Source organism: Heteronotia binoei, chromosome 7, assembly GCF_032191835.1.
Source record: "Heteronotia binoei isolate CCM8104 ecotype False Entrance Well chromosome 7, APGP_CSIRO_Hbin_v1, whole genome shotgun sequence".
NCBI lineage: Eukaryota > Metazoa > Chordata > Lepidosauria > Squamata > Gekkonidae > Heteronotia > Heteronotia binoei.
Genome location: NC_083229.1, coordinates 91,491,731 through 91,509,642, shown reverse-complemented (window position 1 = coordinate 91,509,642; position 17,912 = coordinate 91,491,731). Strand labels below are relative to the sequence as shown.

At 46.7% G+C, this 17,912-nt stretch overlaps 1 non-coding gene across 1 annotated transcript; it reads left to right on the top strand.

Moving 5' to 3' along the window:
* Positions 1-11,883: 11,883 nt before the first annotated feature.
* TRNAV-GAC (transfer RNA valine (anticodon GAC)) lies at positions 11,884-11,959 on the top strand. The gene has a single exon. It is a non-coding gene; the product is annotated as a tRNA-Val (tRNA).
* Positions 11,960-17,912: the final 5,953 nt, after the last annotated feature.

Below are 17,912 nucleotides of genomic sequence, written 5' to 3'. Positions count from 1 at the left end.
AAGTACAGAATACCTTAAACTGAGAAGCTGCGTGGTCATAAGCCCTCTGGGTACTTGGGGCCAATGCTAAGAGGATTGCCCTACCGGTTTCAGCCTGCCAAGCTGCCATAGGTCGAGCGGCATCCGGAACGGGTGAGGATCGGCCTCCAGGGCCAACTGACGAAATAGCTTCATCTGCCGGCGAGACAGGGCATCCGCCAGCCCGTTATAAACTCCCGGCACATGTTTGGCTAAGAACAAAATATTTAAACGGAGACAACGTAGAATAAAAACCCTGACCAGTGTCATAACTGGTTTAGACCTGGAGGACAGTGAATTAATCACGTGCACAACTGACAGGTTGTCGCACCAAAAATGTAAAACCTGGTTGGCTAACTGCTCCCCCCATATACAGACTGCCACAACCATTGGAAAAAATTCCAGAAAGGTCAAATTTCTGCAAATGCCGCTGCAGTGCCAGTCTTGCGACCATTGCTCTGCGCACCACTGTCTCCTGAAAAAGACGCCAAAACTGGTGGACCTGGCGGCATCCAAGGAAATTTGAAGGTCAGCTTCGACCTTCATATCCTCCCTCCAAAAGGACACCCCATTGAATGCCTCCAAGAAATTTTCCCAAACTTCCAGATTGCTATGCATACTCTCAGTTATGTGCGCTCTATGGTGAGGCAAACACAGGTTCACCATGGCGTCGCAGAGGCGCCGTAGGAATGCCCTGCCCGGAGCGACAACTCGACAAGTGAAGTTTAGATACCCTACAAGTTGCTGCAGTTCCAGGAGTGAAACCTTTCGTTTCACCTTTAATGCTTCTAGCCTCGCCCTGAGCTGCTGTACCTTCTCGTCTGACAACCGCGAGGTCTGTTGAATAGTGTCCAGCTCGATGCCTAAAAATGTAATGCGAGTCGCTGGGCCCTCCATCTTCTCATGAGCCAGAGGTATCCCAAGTTCACCAGTCAGCCTGATAAAAAGGTCCAGCAGCCAGGCGCAACACCCTGAACCGGGTGGGCCCGCAAACAAGAAGTTGTCCAAGTAGTAGACGACCTTGTTGCTGCCCAACCTGTCCTTCAACAGCCACTCCAAAAATGAGCTGAATCATTCAAATGCAGCGCAGGAAACCGAGCATCCCATAGGCAAGGCTCTATCCAAATAAAAATTGCCCTCAAACTGGAAACCTAACAACTCAAAATCAGCGGGGTGCACCGGTAATAGCCGAAATGCAAACTTGATGTCGCATTTCGCCATTTCCGCCCCAACTCCACAACCCCGTATAACTTTGACTGCTTGGTCAAATGATGTCTAACGAACTGAACATAGGTGGTCAGGAATGCCATCATTCACCGACCCCCTGGAGGGATATGACAAATGATGGATCAACCTGAATTCCCCCGCAGCCTTTTTAGGAACAATGCCTAATGGGGAGACCTTCAGACAAGGCACTGGCGGAGCCTTAAAAGGACCAATGACTCGCCCTTCAGCGCATTCCTTTGCAATTTTGTTCCTAACCACTTGCTCCATACCAACAATGGAACGCAAACTGGAGGCCATGGAGGGGGCCCTAGGCCCCATGTATAGGATCCGAAAACCAAATGTAAATCCCTCCAACAAATAGACCCTGTCAGCATCCCTGGGATAATTTTCAAGGAATCGCTCAAGAACCCTCAGCAGAAAGGGGCTGGGACCCTTTACCCAGGGGTTGTGAACCACCGCTGCCCCCAGGGCGTTTGGGCCCACCTTTCGTCTTTGCTTTGTTGCATGCTGAAAAGGCATGGGGGCCCCCACATAGTGGGCATTCATGTTTAAATTTACATGTCTTTCTGGAACAAACTCCCTGCGAGGTATATTCCCAACATAACAGCCGGGGTTGAACCGGCTGACCCGCTGTAAAGCGGGCTGTTGGTGTACCTGTCTGCTTATGAACTAAATGCCCACTATCTGCCCTGTTCCCCAAATTGGGCTTAGCTGGGGCCATCAATTGTAACCATAACTGTTGGTTAATTTGGTCCCACGGCAACAACGGGTTAATCACCACCCTCATGCAAAAAGTCTCATCATACTGTAACCAGGCCGCACCCGCAAAGTCAGTATAGGCCCGGTATATGATGTCACAGTATTGAAATAAGGGCACTGCCCTACTTGGCTGTGCCCTGGCGATAACCCCCGCATAGATGAGAAAACCTGGAAGCCAATTAGCCCAGGTTCTGTCAACCTTCCGCCGGCGAAGCTTTTCCTTCTCCTTTTCGTCCAATTCCTCTTTTCGCTTCTTTTCTAGCTCCCTATACAAGAGGCTGAAGATGTCCACGTATTCCCCTCTCAGGATCTTTTCCCTGGTGGCAGGTGTGAGATGGTCCCCCAGAGGCATCACTGGGTCTCTGAAAGGGATGGACAAAAAGGGGATGGAACCATATGGGTTATGTGGGTAGCCCCAAGGATTGCAAGTCATGGCAGGCCATCCAAATGGATGGGCTGCCGGCATTTGGCCTCCCCATGGGAGGACTCCAACCGTTGCAGCTGTTGCTGTTGGCCCTTGAGCAGCCACCTCCCCTCCCATGGCTGGGGGCACCTGACCCCAACCCACCTGCAGGCACTGAGCCCGCCCAATCGGGAAACTGCCCGTTGCCCATTATGGTCCTGGTTGCACCGGGGGCGGCCACTGCCCGCCTTCGACTGGTGTGGAATCCTGTCCTGACCCTCCATGATGCTGTGTTACACTCGGGCCCCATACCCCTCACAGCCAGTTAACTTGCTGAGGGGGCGGCGCCACCCTACCTTCGTCCACTGCCGGTGTCACGGCGACTGCCACAGGCTGCGCTGTCTGCTGCCGGTCTTCTACCTCCTCCTGGTCAGTGCCTTCCTCACATGGCGCCGTTTTTTTGGCCGCATTGATCTCTTGCCTATGGTCAGCCCTTGACTTAGAGACCATATTTTCCTGCAAAACAGAAAGCCTGGACAACAACTCTCTTTCAAAAGTGAGGGTCCCAGACCGCCCAGTGGTGCTATGATGCCCAGACCAGACCGCCTGCAACCCCGATGCCCCCTGGTCTCTTTCCATCACGCAGACCCTATCCAGGATTGCCTGCCTTATTCCCGTGCTATCGAGGTCATCCCCTAGGGGGTCCAAATTTTCTGCTTTGAAGCAGCCTTGGCTGGCTGCTTGCCCTTAGAAGGCCCCTGGTTTTTTTTGGGGACCCATAACGCAATTAAACTGCCCCTCTGGTAGCTCCCAAATAATGGAAACTCTGGGGGGGAGGGGGGACTGTTGAAAGCCCCCTACAATGGGGGGGGGGTCTGGCATGCACAAAGGGGGGGTGAGGGGGTATAGGCTAATCACAATTAAAAAAGCCCACCCTCCTTGGCATTCACCCTTCCCAGAGCCAATAGGCCCAACCCCTCCTCTTAAACCCCGGTCCTCCCTATGCTCCTAAAGTTCAGCCCAAGCCTGCTGCTCTTGGCTGAAAATACCGGGCTTCTAAGCCCTCTCCCCACCGAAGGAAATAAAAGAAAAAGGGGGGGGAAGGCTGTGCCTAACTCTCCAATCAGCCCCACAAACCCGGCACCAAACACAGAACCCCCGCCATGCGAAATCGGGATGTCGCCAGTCCGCCTCACCATCCCACACGCTGCACGCCAAGCCGACTCCTGGTCCCAAGGGGGCTGACGCAGTCCAGCGATCGAGGCAGCTGACCTGCCTCCGATCGCTCCCAAGAACTTCCCGAAACTGTGTGGGGAGAGGCGGGGCCGAGGCTTCTTATAGCCTCAGCCCCTGCCCGCACTAAACTCCCAGATGCCCGGGAGAGCAGCCCTTTGATCCTGCCAGGGCTGCAAAGAATGGCGCCGCAGCGCGCAGCTGCTTTGCGGCGCGGCACGGGCAGGGCTGAATTATATCTCTTTATCTATTTTTGATGCTTCCCCTTTGTATTCGAGTCATAATATTCCCTTTGCTGCACTATACCACATTTATAGCATGAGGTTATATATCATAAAACACTGAAAGGGAATGCTAAGTTAAAATGAATACTCACTAGTGGGAAGCACAGAACACCAACAAGATATCTAAACTATTACTTGTTTATGTAGAGATGAACTGAAGTAGTAATTTATCATGACATTCAGGTAGTCTCTTGATAAACCACTTTTCTGTGTCATTCTGATAAGTAATTTGTTTGTCACATCCACATCCTAAAGAGTTTGGGAGTTGTTCCATAGGCAGGTCTTCTGGTTACTCAGACCAGCAAGCAATCTTGCCCCCCAACTCTTTTATACAGACCTGATCTCCTCTGGTTTATGTAAAGTGATTTTATTGCCAGTATGATCATTCTCACATTGTTTCCTTTGGTTAGAGATGAGCGGTAGCACAGGTTTCATCCCTACCTAAATCCTGTGGACTGCCAGTCCAAATAAATATTTTGCCATACATTCACTATACAAGTGTTATGGATTGGAATGAAGACTTCAGTCCACATATACTTTCAGCAGATTGTGCATCAGGGTTATTCGGCCCCTTCCCAGCCGAGCAGTCCATCGACTGCTGAGGCTGGGGGCCGCCCATTGCCTCCCCGCGCGGATCCGAGGCAATGGATCATCTCAGGAGGGAGGGGGCGATGGGCAGCCTTTATAGGCTGCCCACGCCCCCTAACACGCAGTTGAAAATCGCTCTCGGCCGGATCAGTCACCTGCAGGCTGACTGAGGGCCTTTGTGAGCGAGCGAGGCCGGCGTGCTCTGCACGCTTTGAAGCAGCGGTCTGAAGAGCGTCGGGAGAGCGGCGGTTGCCGGTTTGAGCGACGGGAGCCGGTTCGTCGTCGGGAGCCTGCTGAGCGGCGCGGTCTGTTTGCCCGGCTTCCGCGGGGCGGTGGGAGTCCCCGGCTAGGCCTTCCTTCGCCCCCCCCAGCTGTTTGGCGCGGTAGCGCTGGGGAGGCGGCGCGGCGTCTTAAGGGGCCAGCCGTAGCATTGCTCACCCCCCACCTCTCGCCATTCTTTCTTGACTGCCTTTAACAGGCTTGGAAAGGGGGGATAGTTTGCTGGGGAATTTGGGCCTGGACCGGGGCTTGGTGCTTGCTCCCTCCCCTCCTTTTTGGACAGTATAGCCGTTGGTGTGCGGTTGTGGGGGCCTCTTCCCTCCCCCTTCATACTCCCCTGTGCCTGGTTAGCCAGGTAGGCTTGTGCAGGGTAGTTTATAAAAAAAAAAAAAAAAAAAAGAAGAAGAACATGGGTCCCAAGAAGGGACAGGGTAATAAAAAAGGAAAACAACCGGCTAAGCGACCTCCCAAGAGACCACCCCCAGAATTGCCCCTGCAGGATGAAGGGGATGAGGCTCAGACACGGCAGGCCATTATGGCTCAATTGGCAGCCCTTGAGGAAGCTAGGGGTTTGGCGGGCCCTGCTAGGAGGGCCACCGGCTTGTTAGGGTCCGGTCGAGCTGCCACCATCTCTTTCCAGAAGGAGGTGCTGGCTCGCCTTTCTGTGTTGCAGGGAGCTGATGGAGGTGGGGGCGCGTCGAAGGAAGGAGTGCCCCAGGAAGAGGAGCAGATTGAGGAGCCCGAGGCGGTGGCGGTCGTGCCACCTGCTGGGGATGGTAAGTTTCCCGTGCCACAGCAGGGAACGGTATGGCCTTGGGGCCCATGGGGGCCCAACGTATCTTCTGCTCCCAGGCCTGGAGGAGGAGCCCAAGGGGTAGGGGCCAATTACTCGTGGGCCGGGTCACTCCCAGGTAGACATGCGGTCCCCAGTGCTCTGCGAGCACTTCTACGGCTGCGCCCACGCCTGGTGCCTCTGGTTTTTCATGGGGCACGGCGTTTGGGAGCGATGGTTATGGTGGTAGTGCCGGGTCGGGCGGCCAAGGTCCGTCAGTGGGCGTGCCCCCTTGGGGATGGCAGCAAGCCGCATCTGCGGCTCTACCGTGGTCCGGGCAGCATGGTACAATCTGGGGTTTCCCACCTCACCCACCGGTTCCGTACGGTTCTTTGGACTTCCATGCTGTTCCTTTTGGGGACCCTGCCATGCCCCTGGGTGACCATCTCACTGCAGCAACTAGAGAAAAAATTCTGAAAGGGGAATACGTGGATGTATTCAGCCTACTATATAGAGAACTTGAGAAAAAATCAAAGGACGAGCTTGACGAGAAGGATAAGGAGAAGCTCAAGCGTCGTAAAGTTGACCGAACGTGGGCTAATTGGCTCCCCGGTTTTCTTATTTATGCGGGCGTCATTGCTAGGGCCCAGCCATGGAGAGCCTCCCCATTGTTCCAGTATTGTGATATAATATACCGGGCGTATAATGACTTTGCTGGTGGGGCGTGGCTCCAGTATGATGAGCAGTTCCGCATGCGTGCGGCAGTTAATCCGTTCCTTCAGTGGAATCAGATTAACCAGCAGCTTTGGCTGCAGCTCATGGCGCCCGCAAAACCAAATGTTGGGGAGCGATCTGATAGTGGTCACTTAGTGCAAAAGACAACAGGAACGACCATCTCTGGCGCCCGTGCTTCCGAGGGGCAGTCGGTGCAGCCGCGGCTGCTTTGCTGGGAGTTCACCTCCCAAGGTTCATGCTCCAGGAAGGCCTGTAAATATAAGCACGAGTGCCCGATTTGCGCAGGCCCTCATGCCTCCACGGCATGCACCAGATCAAAACAGAGGTGGTCTAATGAGCGGTCAGGCAATGGTACCGGTCAACACCCTCCAAAAGGGCCCCAGCCCCAAACGTCTGAGGGTTCTTAAGCAGTAGTCGGAATGAGTTGGTTTTAATTTCCCGCCACGCTGGGCAAGCCCCCTTGACAAAGCACCTAATTTTGGTCATCACCAGCCGTGCCTTGCAATATTTGGGCCTCGGCAGTCATAATTTTGGTATTCATTCCTTTAGAATCAGAGCGGCCTACTCACCCACAGCACTTGGGTAGGGGGGATATGATATCCGGCTGGTCGGGAGGTGGAAACCGGGGCCTATCGTGTTTATGTTAGGCCTTTGAGGTCTTAAAGCAGGTTTTTCCACTCCCTTAGTTGCAGGAAGCCTTTGCTGTTCGTGCCAGGTGTTTTATTGTTTCCAGTTCTAATACTTTTCTCTCTTAGGGGCTGTGGCTGGCGATGAGTGGATCCTTACATGCGGCCACAGCTTTGTCTGTTGGGCGGCACGCCAGGCCCGTCGGACACTGATTGGTTCACAAGTGGGCCTGAGCGACTGAACAGGGATCACCTGGCTAGGCTGTCGTGGATTGAGGTGGCCTGGGCTCCTGCCTATGCTGTTCAGGGAGCTGGCTGACCCTCCACCACAGATTATTGTAATTCATTTGGATGGGAACGATTTGGGTCCGACTAATGGCAGGGCCCCCCCCCTTTTTTTGAGTCTGGCTCAGTCGGACCTGGCTTTGATCAAAACAGTGACCGGGCGTCCTTGTCCTGGGGTTGGCCATGTTGCCGGGCCGAGTTTAGCGGACGGCATGGGACCCTGAAGGTGGGGAGCGCGCTGCATATAAGCCAACCGTGCATGGGGCATGGCCCTGGGTGTGGGCTTGGGATTCCATTCTGTAGGCCAGAATTATATTGGGAGTTGGGGTGCATTTGTTAGAAAAGGGCAACGAGTTCTTAACTGACTTGCGGCAAGGGCTGGGTCGTGGTTATAGTTTGGGGGTACAGCGGCCTAAGCAGAGGCTTGGCGCTGTCCTTGGCAGTTTGTGGTTGGCATTATGTTTTGGGGATTGGTGAGCTCCCGTAGCATCGCGCCATTTGGCGCATGACTTCCTGGGGAACCGCAAGCTGTACGGCCCAAGGTTGGCTCCAGGGAGTCTGTTGGATCCCGGCACGCGGTGAGCGTCCGCATCCCAGGCTGAAGCCTGTGGGGATGGCGGAGCTCCGGTGAGCGGTGATCAAGTTGCCGGGCCGGCCGGGTCTGAGCCGTTTGGTTGGCTCACACCCGGGGCTCAGGGGGCTCGCCCAGTTCCAGGTCAAGGAGGTGGTCGGGATGACCCCTGGCTTGTCCTGTCCCCATGTTTTGCCCTTGCCGTTAAGTTAATAAAGTGGCCCTTTTAACCCAACTTGTTGTCTGCCTCGTTATTCCGCCTGGGGGGGCAATTCGGCCCCTTCCCAGCCGAGCAGTCCATCGACTGCTGAGGCTGGGGGCCGCCCATTGCCTCCCCGCGCGGATCCGAGGCAATGGATCATCTCAGGAGGGAGGGGGCGATGGGCAGCCTTTATAGGCTGCCCACGCCCCCTAACACGCAGTTGAAAATCGCTCTCGGCCCGCCCGCCCTTCATGCAGTTCAGGCAGAGGCTGGTCGCCTGTTTTGGGGGCCGGGTAGGAATTTTTCGCACTCGGATGATTGGCCTTGTCCGGGGGTGTTTTTGCCTACCCTGTACTGATGATGTCTGGTGTTGGCAATTGGATTGGCGGTGCCGTTATATAGGTTGGTCACTGGCAGTTTGTGGTTGGCATTATGTTTTGGGGATTGGTGAGCTCCCGTAGCATCGCGCCATTTGGCGCATGACTTCCTGGGGAACCGCAAGCTGTACGGCCCAAGGTTGGCTCCAGGGAGTCTGTTGGATCCCGGCACGCGGTGAGCGTCCGCATCCCAGGCTGAAGCCTGTGGGGATGGCGGAGCTCCGGTGAGCGGTGATCAAGTTGCCGGGCCGGCCGGGTCTGAGCCGTTTGGTTGGCTCACACCCGGGGCTCAGGGGGCTCGCCCAGTTCCAGGTCAAGGAGGTGGTCGGGATGACCCCTGGCTTGTCCTGTCCCCATGTTTTGCCCTTGCCGTTAAGTTAATAAAGTGGCCCTTTTAACCCAACTTGTTGTCTGCCTCGTTATTCCGCCTGGGGGGGCAATTTGAGAGCAAGAACCTAAGGTGCTTTGTCATTGCCTTTCTCTGCAGTGTTCCTTGGAAGTCTTCCATTTATTATTTGCTGCTTAGCTTCTGAGATCTGATGAGATCAGTCTATACCATGCCACCTTCCACTGGCAGCAAAATGTTGCTTTGAAAGGGATTTTAAAATGAATGACAATCTAAGTCTGGCATTTGTGTTCTTATTTGAACAGATGAACTATAAACTTGATTCAACTAACAACTTAATCCTAGTTTAAAACTATTTTGCATGAGTGGAGCTTTATCAAGAACCGATCATTAAACACCTTTCAATCTGAAAACAGTACTGTACAGAATATATTTCAGAAATGATAGCGTTCAGTGGTCACAGTGATTTACAGTGAAGGTCTTGGCTGTCTCCTTCAGATTTGCATCTTAGAAATAAATGCCTGTTCTATAGGATGTGAAAACTATATTTAAATATAAATAACAGTTTGACACACAGGCTTTTGTCTAATACCAGATAACAAAATACCTATTTTTCATTCTGAGGATTAACTAAGGTTCATAATAGACTCTCAATTAGAATTCCAAGAGCTTGATCATTTGTGTTTTATTGACTGAAAAATACCCAAAGGACATAAATCAAAAAGATGCATTTTAAATTAAAGAATATGTGTATGTTTTGTCAGAAGGAACACAAAGGCATACACTTAGCATTCCAGCAATCAATTTTGGGTCCTTTTAGCAATCCTACCTACATGTTTCTTGGCAAGTACACTATATATATATATATATATATATATATATATATATAATGTTTGTTTATTTGAGGCAATTAATTATTCTGCTTTTCTCCCCAATGGGAGTTCCAAAGCAGCTGATAAGAACACTTAGCTAAAATGAAAACAAACAGTTTAGATAAACAGCAGTCAATTTAGAAAGGTTCCTCCCCCAAAAGACCAGAGGATATTATTCTGAGCAGGTTCTGAATCATGAGGGGAGACTCACACAATTGCTATGGTAATCCAGTAATTATGATCCCCCCACATAGGAATCATATGAATCAAATAATACAAATATAATCCCCCACATAAGAATAATATATATCAGATAATACAAATTTAACAGCACTTTGATTTGTACCAAACTACATTGTACCAAACTGTTATATAGATTGCCTTCACACAGAAGTTTTGCTTCAGTTTGTCAACCAAGCTGAAGTGTTGTTGGGTTTTTAGACTATACACACATCATCATCTCCTAGTCATCAACTATCCAGGTTTTCCCATGCTTCACTCTGATGTTTCCCAAAACTTCTGTGATACAATCTTTTAGGAAAAATCATAGTCAAAGCATGTTTACATACCATATGGTTGGGAAGGTGTGTGTATGTTTGCTGGTCCCACACATAATGGCATTTTCCTTGCCCTAATTCCCCATGACTGCCCTGTGGCACTGTTATAGTGATACAGCAATTGCCAGTTTTTGCCAGTTGCCATCCAGTGGTGCAGAAGAGAATGGTAGCTGTGGAGACTGAGAAAACATGCAGGAAAACTTACACGTGGATGATCTATTGCTCCTCTGAATGCATCTGTATCCTCAGCATCAATAACAGTTCCATGGAGAATCATGACTGGAGAGGCCATGTTGGTCTTTAAGGTATGTTGTACAGTCTTAATGTTCTTTGACTTATAGTCTTGTTAACTGCATAGGCATTGTTAATAGAGGTATCTGAAGGGCAGACAAAGTTTCTGTTTATTATATTTCTATTGTTATGAAATGTCTTGTATCTCATATCATCCTGTTCCAAAGTTTAGATAGCATATCAAATAAATACAATCCAATGAAACAGTATATACAATACACCGAATAAAATATTGAAATCACTATGTAAAATCATATTAAAAGCTCCAGACAGGAACAGAAGTCTTGTTTGCTTGAATATCTGTTGCTCTTCCAAAGTAGAAATAGCTTCTACATGGGGTTACCTTTGACTCTGACTCAGAAACTGCAGCTAGTGCAGAATGCTGCTGCGCAGTTGTTAATGGGGCTTCCTCGATGGGAGCACATTCAACCAGTGCTAAAAGAGCTGCACTAGCTGCCTATTGTGTACCAAGTCAATTTCAAAGTGTTGGTATTGACCTTTAAAGCCCTGTATAGGTGAGGACCTGTCTATGGGTGTGGACCTGTCACGAGAGCCAGTTTGGTGTAGTGGTTAAGTGTGCGGACTCTTATCTGGGAGAACCGGGTTTGATTCCCCACTCCTCCACTTGCACCTGCTGGCATGGCCTTGGGTCAGCCATAGCTCTGGCAGAGGTTGTCCTTGAAAGGGCAGCTGCTGTCAGAGCCCTCTCAGCCCCAACTACCTCACAGGGTGCCTGTTGTGGGGAGGGAGATAAAGGAGATTGTGAGCTGCTCTGAGACTCTTGAGTGGAGGGTGGGATATAAATCCAATATCTTCTTCTTCTATCTAAGGGACCACCTTTCCCCATACACACGCCAGAGAGCACTGCGTTTGGGAGTCCAAAATTTGCTATCCATCCCTGGACCAAGGGAGACCAGATTAAGCTCTACAGGGGCCAGGACCTTCTTAGTGGCAGCACCAACATTATGAAATGCTCTCCCAGAGGCCATAAGAGCCCTGCAGGACCTCTCTCAATTCCGCAGGGCCTGTAAAACCAAACTCTTTTGACAGGCCTACGACAACTAATGTGGGATGAGGCTGCCACTGCTATGCTACTGAGCAGTACTATCTGTAGGACCACAAACAGATTAACAGAAGAATTGAGACATCAATGTAATCTGATCCACCTATGTTAAACAAAAAATCCATAGCACCAAATATCTAGTTTTAAATTTTCTGTATATATTTTTATCATTTTAAAACTGTGATTCAAATTGTTTTTACCATGACTGTTAGCCTCCCAGAGTCTGCTTGAGGAGTGGGTGACATATAAATCCAAAGTAAATATATATATATATATATATTTTTAAAAAATAGCCAATTTATCTTGCTTAACACCCTGATAATTAGGAATGTAGCTCTAATAAGGTAGAAAACTCCAAGTAAAACAAAACACTACAAAATGAATGCATTCATTGGGGAGGGACTGTGGCTCAGTGGTAGAGCATCTGCTTGACATGCAGAAGGCCCCAAGGTTCAGACCCTGGCATCTCCAGATCAGGTAGCGGATGATCTGAATGTTCTGCCTGAGACCCTAGAGATCTGCTGACATTCAGAGTAGAAAATACTGGCATTGATGGAACAAAAGATTGATTCAGTATAAGGTAGCTTCATGTGTATTCATTTTTTGTATTTAAAAGGTTATTGCTATTAGGGTCTACTAAGGCTAGTTTTTTTTTTCCAATGGCAGAGGTTGTAACTGTCATTCTTCATATGGTGCCAGTTACACTACAAGAAAGTGAACAAAGTGCTAAAATTTTGCCCATCCACCCCAAACCAAAAGCAATCAGAAGAACATATTAAAGGGAGCAATTATCTCCTAGTTAGCAATACGAAATTGCTTAGGGTGCATAAACCTTGCAAAGACTATCTTCTAAAATTATGAAATTAAAATTTGATTGTTTTTCAACCACCCACATTTGTGATCCATGTTTCTTGGTTTTTCTCCTCATATTCACATTTGGGCATTATACAGTTTTGGGATATTTGAGCAGCTGTATTTGTATAGATCTTTTCTCAGGAAGAAAGAAATACAAAGCTTATAAATTAGCAGCTGTGAATGGCTCATAAAATAGGATGGAGTTGCAGTTATTATACAAAGATTTTATTTTCCTGGTTCTCTAAGTGGGACAATGTCTCTGCATACCCCAGAGGCAAAACTGTAATGCTTTCTTCTCCTGATAGTGTCTGGAATAAAGACAAAAAGAAAGAATTCCTGTCAAATCTGGAAATTAGATAGAGCATGCTTTATGTAAAAACCAAGGGCAGAAAACAGAGCTAAACACAGAATTAAACAGATGCATTGCCAAACAATTGGCTTGCACACAATATAAACCATTGTGAAGCCTTTCTTTATATGCATACTTCTATTTTGCTACCTGTTTGGTATGGGTACCTATTTGGATATGGGTAACATCTCACAAAGAGATGTTGAACTAATACCTACATTAAGAGAAACTTACCCTAGGAGGGGTAAAAGCAGCCTGGAAGTCATGATTTTTAGAGGGAAGAAGGCAAGAAGAGAGGCAAGTTGGTTATCTCTAAATTCTTTAAGCCTGTCCCCATGGTGGTGAGCTGGAAAAAAATCATGAGAAGACTGCAGACTGAGAGAATGTGTGTGAATGGAAGTCCTATTGTTGTCAACAGAGAGAGAGAGAAAGAGAGCGAGAGAGAGAGAGAGACAGAAAGAGAGAGAGCAAATAATTCTGATTTAAACTCTGAATATGGATATTCCACAATCCATTACAGGTTTGTTGTTGTTGTTCAGTCGCACAGACTCTTTGCGACCCCATGGACAAAGTCACGCCAGACCCTCCTGTCAGGTATTCATAAATAATTATAATATCCTTGATCCATATAGAAATGCCACTTGGCATGTCCCACTCACAGCTAGTATGAAGAACAGTGCTTTCATGGATATGATTGAAGCAAGAATGGTAATATCTAAAATATAAGGGATGCTGCATGGGCTTATGGAAACTGTTCCATACTCCCAGTTTCCTATGTAGTGGTTATGGCAGATGAAATCAAATCATGCAGGGCACAATCATAGAAGAGTCTGAGGATGTTCTAGGGTGTCTCTAAGGATACCATAATACATACTGTAAGTCTGCAATCAGGCAGCAGGCTTGGCGTGGTCTGGCTGCACCTCTATTCTCTCTGGAACTATTTGTTCCAAAGAGGGAGCAACCAGACATGCCACCCTTTCTTTATTTGTTTGTTTGTTTATTTATCTTTTTTTTTAAAAAAAACTACTTTGTGCACTCACAGAACCACTTATTCACCATGGACGAATATGCAGTTACACACATATCGCTGAGAAAAAATGGCAGCCATGGAGCCAAAGCCACAGGCCTCCAGATATCTTGAGTGTATAACGAGGTGATTAGATGGCTGGAAATGTGCAGTGGGACAATTTGAACTGTAAATGCTGGACTTTCTCAGGGTATGACCAAAGAGATAAATCACCATGAAAAATAACTAAATTACACTCATTCAATTCTGTATCACTACATTCTTACAAATATCCTATTGTATACATATGTTCACAGTAAGCCACGGAACTGCTGTCTCAAAGTCCTTCAAAAATTCTAGTTTCCAACCCCACTTAAGAGGAAATAAAATGATTATATCCAATCTCTTTCTAACTCAAGTGCTTATGTTGGTTCTTCCAATTAAGTGCTTGTGCTATATAGCAGGTGTGGCCAACAGTAGCTCTCCAGATGTTTTTTTTGCCTACAACTCCCATCATCCCCAGCCATTGACCATGCTCTCTATATAGAAAATCTTTTGTCCATAATTCATAGGATACAACAGACATTTTCATGCACCATGGAATATTGATGTTTTTGTTCTTCCTTTGACGACAACTGTTGACCTCTTGAAAACTGTTTCCCTGGGGCTTTTTCAAAAAGGCACCAGAATCACATCCATGACCAAAATAATTTCAAAGAACTAGAAAATCTTGCAAGCAAATGTTCTAGAGAATATTATCCCTTAGAATTTGGTTGGACTTTCTCAGGGGTCAAGGAAGTCCAGGCTAAGGACAAGGGGGTGACAACTGGAGAATGGAATGGAGGACAGATCTTAATGTCTGAAAGTGCATAATAAATCCAGTCACAGCTTTTTTTGTAGCAGGTGCTCCTTTGCATATTAGGCCACATGCCCTGATGTAGCCAATCCTCTAAGGGCTTACAGGGCTCTTAGTACAGGGCCTACAGTAAGCTCCAAGAGGATTCACTACATCAGAGGTATGTGGCCCAATATGCAAAGGAGTTCCTGATACAAAAAAGCCCTGAATCCAGTAAGGAGAAGGGATGACATCAGATCAAACAATTTGTCTGATCGCAGCCTTTTAGTGTGGGCAGTAGATTCAAGCAGTATTTTCAGAGCAGGAGTCACTGTAGGAATCTAGGCAAGTCCTAGATTTAGCTTGTCTTATTCTGAAAAATATGGCACTACATCTATAGAACCATTTCCATACTGGAAAAATAATTAGAACTGTACCTAAATTTACTCTTAGGGAGAATATGGGGTGGGTTTCCCCCCAAAATTCTAGCTACAATGGAATTTCAATGCATATCTAATTAATTTTCCAGTATGGAAATGTTTTCTATAAATGTAGAGCCACTATGATGAATACCCTGGATGTGCCAGACATCCTTCTCTAATACTTTGGTATTTATCAATGTGCTTTCTTGGCTACAATAATAAATGTGCAAAACTGTATGTTTCTACTGCAAACAGATTTATTGGTGTAAATGGCTTGATGAAATAAGGAGTGTTTGGCTAAAGCTGAACCTACAAAGTGAATTGTATACCTCCTGATTCTTTAGGTTCTGCTGAATGGCTGCTATCAGAGCTTGTGGTGAATCTTTGGCAGATTTGAATATGTGAAACTGCATTTTCCAAGCCTGATTCTGAATTTTCATATTAGAAAATTTATCACTGTTTTTATCACCCATATATTTATATCTGCTCCATTTGCTTTTATCATAAATCACAAGAAAGAAGAAAAGAGGATGAAAGAAAGAGAATAACTATGTATTATTTTTCTCCATAAGCAGTGACTTGCTTGGTATAATTAAACAGAAGAGGGAATAGGTGCAACATCTTTTGAAGGAAGTTTGAATGGAAAGGGAATACATGTTGGTAATTCTTCATTTTTCTGCTGGAATTAATCTAGACAGTTTTGAAACAGCTCTAATCACCACCAATGTGAAAAAGAATAAAGTAATCCAAACAAAGGAGAAAAATAAGCATCCCCTAATCAATCAATGTCAGACTTCAAGCAATTATTTTGCTGAAGTCATTTCTGGCATGAAGAGAAACTTGTTTATTATTTAGCTGCATACCCTCCCCTATACTGGGGATCCTATGCTGCTGTAGGTGTAGCTGATCCTCATTAAATCCCAACACGATGTCACAGCACACACTTTGAAAAGATAAACTCCAGTCATTTATCAGTAACAATCCATTTCATTAATGTACAATAATTCAGTGGTGGGAATCATAGTCTTTATACTCCCTCCCCCCCCCCCCGCCAACAGCATAATGCTATTTTCCTGATTATAGTGACAAAATTACTAAACTCTCTATATAACAATGAACTATTTATAATGAAATAACATTGTGTTACAAGAACATAAGAACATAAGAGAAGCCATGTTGGATCAGGCCAACGGCCCATCAAGTCCAACACTCTGTGTCACACAGTGGCAAAAAATGTTATATACACACATACACTGTGGCTAATAGCCACTGGTGGACCTGTGCTCCATACACTGTGGCTAATAGCCACTGATGGACCTGTGCTCCATATTTTTATCTAAACCCCTCTTGAAGGTGGCTATACAAAAATACATAATTCACAAATACACAATCAGTAGAGTTCCAAATATCCTGCTTCGAAGTTTTCTTCCAGCAAAGGTGCACTCTACAGTAATTCCTCAATGGAGTTATACAACTCCCATAAGATTTACAACATTCCATTGGAAGGTAACCTCACACTCTTCCTCCTTCAACATTTAACATCCTTTGTATATAACCTTCATAATAGGCTTAATGTCTTATCATTCTTGCATTCTGGGACCAGCTCCAATTACAGCTCAAGGCGTCACCTGGCATCACTATGCCAAACCCCTTTCCCACTTTTTATTGCACATGTGGCTTTGGGTCAGAAGGTAAAGGAGCTGGGCACACAGGTTGTGTTCTCTTCAATTCTTCCTGTTGAAGGCCATGACAGGATGAGAAAGAAGAATACTTCAAATAAATAACTGGCTACATCAGTGGTGTCGTCAAAAGAGATTCGGATTTCTGGACCATGGTTTATGCTTTCGAGATGGTGGTCTTCTATCGGGAGATGGTTTGCACCTTACTGTGGTAAGGAAAAGGGTGTTTGGTAATAGCCTTGCTAACCTAATAAGGAGGGCTTTAAACTAAATTGTATGGGGGAGTGAGACAATAATTCAAAGCCTCATGTGATGCCAGAAACTGGGGATAAGGACACTAAACATTTGCAGAGAGTGGCACATATGCTAGGTAATGTTAACTTGCAGGTATGTATGGAAACTAAACCCTTGGGATGCATAAAACATGGATTCCAATATCTTTACACTAATGCACAGAGTATGGGAAACAAACAGGAGGAACTGAAAGTCCTAATACAGGAAGGAGACTATGACATAATAGGCCTTACTGAAACTTGGTGGGATTACACTCACAACTGGAATATTAGGATTCAGGGGTACAACTTATTTAAAAGGAACAGGCAAATGAGAAAGGGTGGAGGTGTAGCAGTATATGTGAAGGAGGTATATACTTGTGAGGAAATATGTAAATCTGAGCATGGCAGCTCAGTTGAGAGTCTCTGGGTAAAAATAAAAGGAGTAAGAAATAACAGTGATATAGACTTCCGGGTTTTGGTCATGGAGGATTGAGCTGCTTCTCAGCCAAGGAGCAGACCAGAACCTCTGTTCTGGGCAGAGAAGGTGATTGCAACACCTGCTGCCTACTTCTTCCAGGCAGGGAGAAGGCCAAGATATGCATATTAAGTTCTGAGGGGATTTACTTTGGCTGACGAGGGACTCCAGTGAGGTTCCTTTTTGGCTTTGAAGAGTCCCCAGAGAAGGACTGCATTCAATCATCTACAGAGGATTTCTGAGGTCATTATGTTGACTTAAATTCACCAAGATTCAAAGCTTCTTTGGGATTGATTAACATCTATCTTCAAAAAGAGGCGTGTGCAGAAGGATATCGGCATTGAAGGTAAAAGATCTATATCTATCACTCTGGGACTAATATAAGACTAATTGAAAATAAAAACAAAGGTCTGGATCCAATTATATCATCTTAAATTAAGGAAGGTAAAGGAGGGGGTATTACTGAGACTGGTGAATTTGGAGGAATAAGATTAAAAGAGGAAAAACAAGTTTTGTTTTGAATACCTG